Source organism: Pezoporus wallicus, unplaced genomic scaffold (assembly GCF_028554395.1).
Source record: "Pezoporus wallicus isolate ANWC-B61680 ecotype Strahan unplaced genomic scaffold, APGP_CSIRO_Pwel_v1 contig_4710, whole genome shotgun sequence".
Taxonomy (NCBI): Eukaryota; Metazoa; Chordata; class Aves; order Psittaciformes; family Psittacidae; genus Pezoporus; species Pezoporus wallicus.
Window position 1 is genome coordinate 1,041,138 of NW_026640647.1, and position 5,502 is coordinate 1,046,639.

The following is a 5,502-nucleotide window of genomic DNA, read 5'->3' on the forward strand; positions in this document are numbered from 1 at the left end:
TGTAGTTTCCTCAGGGTTTTTCCTTCTTTTTATTTTAATGGTGTTCTCTGAAAGGAGATGTTAATTTTCTGGGGATAGGGGAGGAGGAAGCAGCTCTCTGTGGAGGAAACCTTTTCCTTCTCTTGTGGTTGAGCCCTCATTTATGGGTGGCCATATGTGCACAGCCTGCAGGGCTGTAGTGGGCGAAGGGAAAGGGGGATGAACTGAAACCCAGGAAGGGTCTCTGCAGCATGGCAGTCTTACCTAATGCTCTTTCCACCTCCTGCTTTTGTGTGTGCTTACATTGGCGCAAAATGAAAGCAGCAGATCTGCTAGGAGGTGGTACCAGGCAGTTAGAGATGATCTTTGGGACTTCGGGGTCAAAGCATTGCTGCCCAGCCTGCCCTCAGGTGTCTTGGTGGTCCACCCTGTTTCACTGGCTTTACAAATGGTGGCTCTCATATCAGCTAAAGTGTTGCTGGAGGACAGAAACCAAATGGGAGATGGGGTATAGAAAGGGGAGAGAAACAGACCAAGGATCAAAAACATCCAAAAGAAGTGGAGGAACCCACCAAACACTTTGAGAAACATGCAGGTTGCTGAGTTGGCATAAAAGTCGGGTGCAATTCAAAGCAGAGGGGCTCGGCCTGGTGGAGTCAAGAGTGAAGTGCAATGCCCCTGACTTCTCCCAGCTCAGAAGAGCTTAAATGTGGGAAATAAGAACCAGTGGCTTAGTGTTTGCTGGGTTTTGTCTGCACTTCCAACGTCAGCTTGCCCTTTTCCTGGAGAGGGAGGAGGAGGAAGGAAGGAACTGGGTTCTACTGTCTTGAAGGTGCAAGGCTGGGACAGAATATGCCACGGTTAGTTGATCTTCCAGGCTGCACGCAAGTATAACTGGAAAACCTTTAGATGTTGTTTTTGGCTTGATCTGAGCTGAGCAGTGGGTGCCTGCAGTTCAGTAAAGGCACAGTACGCTGGACAGGTATGGTCCTACTAGGGCCTACAGGCTTGTGGCAGCCTCACCAGGTTGTGTCTCAGCAAGGTGCTGTGAAGCTCTGGTGCTGTGAGGTCCTCCATTGGAAAGCGCTGTTGGATTAAACAGCCATAACAGAAGGGTCATTAATGTTCATCTGAAATGTCAGGAGGTGCGAGTTTCTCATGCAGCCAAAAAACGTCATTACTGATAAAACTTTTATTGCTGGTTACCTGCCTAAAGCTCCTGTGTCTTCTAAATAAGCAAGTTGTATGAGGGTCAGCAGGGAAAACATCTGCTCACAGCTGTGCCTTTGCTCATGGCCGTCGCTTTGCCCATTGTAACTCATTCCCTCTGCATTTTCTCTTCAAAACTCAGAAAATGGCAAATACCAGGTTCAGACTGGTGGTGAAAGGTCTTCCAACGAGCCACAGTTAGAGCAAGAACACTCGCTACTGCAGTAACTGGGATTTGGTGAAGCTTTGGCTTGGATCTGGGCTCCTGAGGTGATGGGAAGAGCACTCTGTGCTCAGGGAGCCCTGCTCTGCTCCTTCCCTTGAGCACAGAGCTGAAAAAGCAGCAGCATGCCTGGCCGCAGGGCTGTGGTTTGGGGGTGCCAGCTAGCAGGAGGGGGCTTGTCTGCTCCCTCAGGCATCCCTTCACCAGGGTTAGGAATGGTCCTGCTGCTTTCCAGCCTTGCTTGGGCTGGGGTGTGCCTGGATCGCACCGAGGAGCTCTCTTGCTGCCTCCTTAAGCAGGAAAGCGAGGAGAAATGCCAGGAGGCTCTTTTCTGCTGTACAGAAGGGTTGAAAAGATGTTGTGCTGCAGTGATTCAGTGGGGAAAGGATAAATCCCTCACATACACCTACGCACCACCACGAGAAAGAACTCCGTGGGCAGGCAAGGAGCAGAGCATGAAATATGAATTTCCTCGAGCTGCTCAGGAGGGTTGGTTTCCAGAGCCCTTCCTCCTCCAGCTCCTGCTGTCCGGCCATGCTGGGATGAAGCTCTGCCCTGGATCCAGGAAGGTCCCCAGGCTGGGCAGTCTGCACTGCCCTATTGCTTGCACCTGCAGCCTTAATGAAGGGCAAGGCCCCTTCTCACATGGTTTTGGGCTGCAGCTGGGTCAAGGCTGGCTGCCCATCCCTCAGTGAGCTGGCAGCTCCAGCAGACAGCAGCTCCAGAGCTGGGGAGGCGGTAGAGGTGGCTCCCACTATGGAAAAGCTTGGGAAGACCTAATGTAAGCTATAGCCAAGTCCTTGGGTCATCAGATGGTGCCCAAAAATGCTTGCCACAAAACCACCCCCCACAGCCAAATCTGGGTTGGTCCTGTTTTCTGGGTAAGTCCACAATGAACAGGGCTCTCATGTAGGGGGGAAGTGGTTGGAGGTGTTGGAAGAGTTGATGAATGCTTTTCCCCATTTAACAGAATATTCAGAGGTCTTTCAGGTGCGTTCATCTGAGACATGCACCATCTGCTGTGGTCTCTGCTGGAGCAGGGGCCTTGCAGAGCCTGGTGCACATGCAGAGTCCCCCGGAGGAGCTGTTGCAGCCAGGGCAGTTACTGCTGGTTCAGGTAGATTTACTTTACATGGGGGGGGGGGGGGGAAGCTCAATTTTGCTTGGTTTCTTAAATACTTTATATTATTTCTCAGCAAATTTGGATTCTCCTGTGTCTTTAGAGCGCATGTGGATGCAGTTGATTTCCTGGGGGTTTCAGACAGCTTCATTCAGAGCCGTTTAGAAAATTATTTAATCACCTTGGAAAATCCTGTGGAGCCAAAAAATCTTGTGTTTACTTATTACTCGGTTGTAAATTGCTGGTGCAAAACATAGTAGCACCGGGTTGTAAAACTGCACGTAAGCCTCCACTGAAACCCAGTGCCAAACGGAAAAGCAAACCAAAGAATTAACTCTGTGCATGCAGTGACACCAATGTAAATGAATTCTGTCATCACAAGGCTGGGCAGGAGTTTCTGAGGTTGCTGCAGAGCCGAGTAACTCCAGGTCCAGGGTAGCTCCCAGGTGACACACTGAGTGAGGATGTGATCCTATTGACGCATTTTGAAACCCCTTAATGACTCATCCGTGTGCCATTAGAAGCTTGTGCTTGCTCAGTGTGTGTTTGACTGGCGAAAAGGGGCTGTGTTTAGCACCCTTGGGCAGACAGCCCTTCCTACTGCTGCTGATGGGCAGGGCATGGAGGCACAGGCACTGGGATGCAGCAGGCACTGGGATGCATCTCAGTGGTGGGTACCTGCCTGTGACCTCAGTCCCCCTCCTGCTTGTCCTCAGAATGGGATTTTCAAAGGCACAAAGTCACCACCCTTAGGTTCAGCACTGCCCTGCTGTGAAAACAAGCATGAGCTGGTGTCCCCTTTCATCACAGCCTGGTTTGGTTTGGAAGGGATATTAAAGCTCACCCAGTTCCAACCCCCTGCCACAGGCAGGGACACCTCCCACTAGAGCAGGTTGCTCCAAGCCCATCCAACCTGGCCTTGGGCACTGCCAGAGATGGGGCAGCCACAGCTTCTCTGGGCAACCTGTGCCAGCGCCTCAGCACCCTCATAGGGAAGAGTTTTTTCCTCATATCGGATCTCAGTCTCCCCTGTTCTGGCAGGTTAAAGCCATTCCCCTTGTCCTGTCCCTACAGGCCCTTGTCCAAAGCCCCTCTCAAGTTTTCTGTAGCCCCTTTAGGCACTGGAGCTGCTCTAAGGTCTCCCCTTAGGAGCCTTCTCTTCTCCAGGCTGACCCAGTCCAGCTCTCTCAGCCTGGCTCTATAGCAGAGCTGCTCCAGTCCTCGCAGCATCTCTGTGGCCTCCTCTGGACTTGCTCCAACAGCTCCACGTCCCTCTTATGTTGTTGCCCTGAAGAGCTGAGTGCAGGACTGCAGGGGGGGTCTCATGAGAGCAGAGGAGATAGGGAGAATCCGCTTCCTCGACCTGCTGGCCAAAACACAGATATATTGTGGGATGCATTCGACATTCTTATGTTTCTCAAGCTGGAGTCACTCCTCTCTCTGCTTGCCAGCACAGGGTACTGTACCCAGTGCGTGTGTAAGAGCCTCTTCATTTTAAGGGACAAAATCCAGCCTTTCCCTGCACACAGGATGAGTGTTCCGGGTGCCTGGTGAGGGGACACAGCCCTGGCCGAGTGCTCCCACTGGTTTCATGAAGTGGTGTCACCCTTGCTCTCATGCGGCAGCCTCAGGATCCGCCTCGCGCTCATTCAGGAGCTGCAGCATCGCAGTCACGCATAGACTGATCTCAGCAGCATCCCTCTCGTATTTCCCCTCCCTGGCCCACTTCCAGCGTCTCCCGCATGCAGCCGGTTATTACTGTAGCATCCAGCATGTTTTACTTCATATTCATCTCCCTTGCACATACCGGCCCACTCACATATTAGATCCAGCTCTTTTTATCCATTTCTTTTTGCCTGTAGCTCGTCAAAGTGGTGATGCACGACCCGCCATGTGTTGGGACGCATCCTGACGGCACAGCGTGGAGCAGCCATCTCCACTGCTCTCGGATGCGTCGCTGGATGGACCCACTTGCTCTTGCAGCAGCCCATCTTTGGAGGAGGATGCTGGATGCAGTAAATGGTGATGACATAAAAAGGTGTCTGGGCTTTTAATATACATATACGTATACGTTTACATATACATATACACTTCTTGAAAAGCAGGGAAAACTGCAGCCATTTGGTGTGCTCAGAGGTTGCTCCACTCGTCTTAGATAGTATTTGTCTTTTCTTTCTTGTAGGTGGTGGCGGCCACATTAGCTGAAGATGACTCCATAGGGCAGGTTGGAACCACATAAAGTTCCCTGCTGTGTTGCTAGCATTGAAAGTTGAAGTGCCAGAAACAGTGTGAATACAGTTTTCAGCATGTTAAACATTGGCCAGTTTTAAAGGACTATCACTCCTCGTAAAGACAGAGAAACTTTTCAAGCTAGATAGGAACAATGGATTACAAATGATAGGGAGAGTGAATCATATCTTCTTGCTGAGGAGCTGCCATGAGAGGCTGGGGAAGGCAGTTCCAGTGCATGGCTTCAGCAGCAGTGGCATCCCTATGGCTGGATTGTTCTCTTTTCTGTATCTTCTGAAATCTCATTCTTGTATTTGCTGATATTCACCTCCTGGAATTACCTGCTTAAAAGGCTAAAAATGACTGCTGCTGGCTGTTGAAGTCTGGGTTCTATTTAAATTTGCAGACGAAGAAGAGCTGGGTTGATATTCAAAGTGGCCATTTGAAAGCATGCACCCATTGCAGGGATCTCTGATGTAACTGCAGATGTTTCAGTTATGAGATACGGAAGAATTCGTGCCAGTGCTTGAAACCAAGTTTAAATCTCATCATCATGCAAATGGCTTTCTCTTGGTGTCTGAAACAATCCCCTGGGTCCCCACAGTGCATGGTCCTGTCTCATTTCCAAAGGCCATTTGTTTCTTCCCTCAAATAGAGATCAGCTGGCTTGAACTGAAGCTTCACCCTGCAAACACCTTGCTGCCTCCTCACTTACATGGAACCATTGAATTTCACCCTTTGC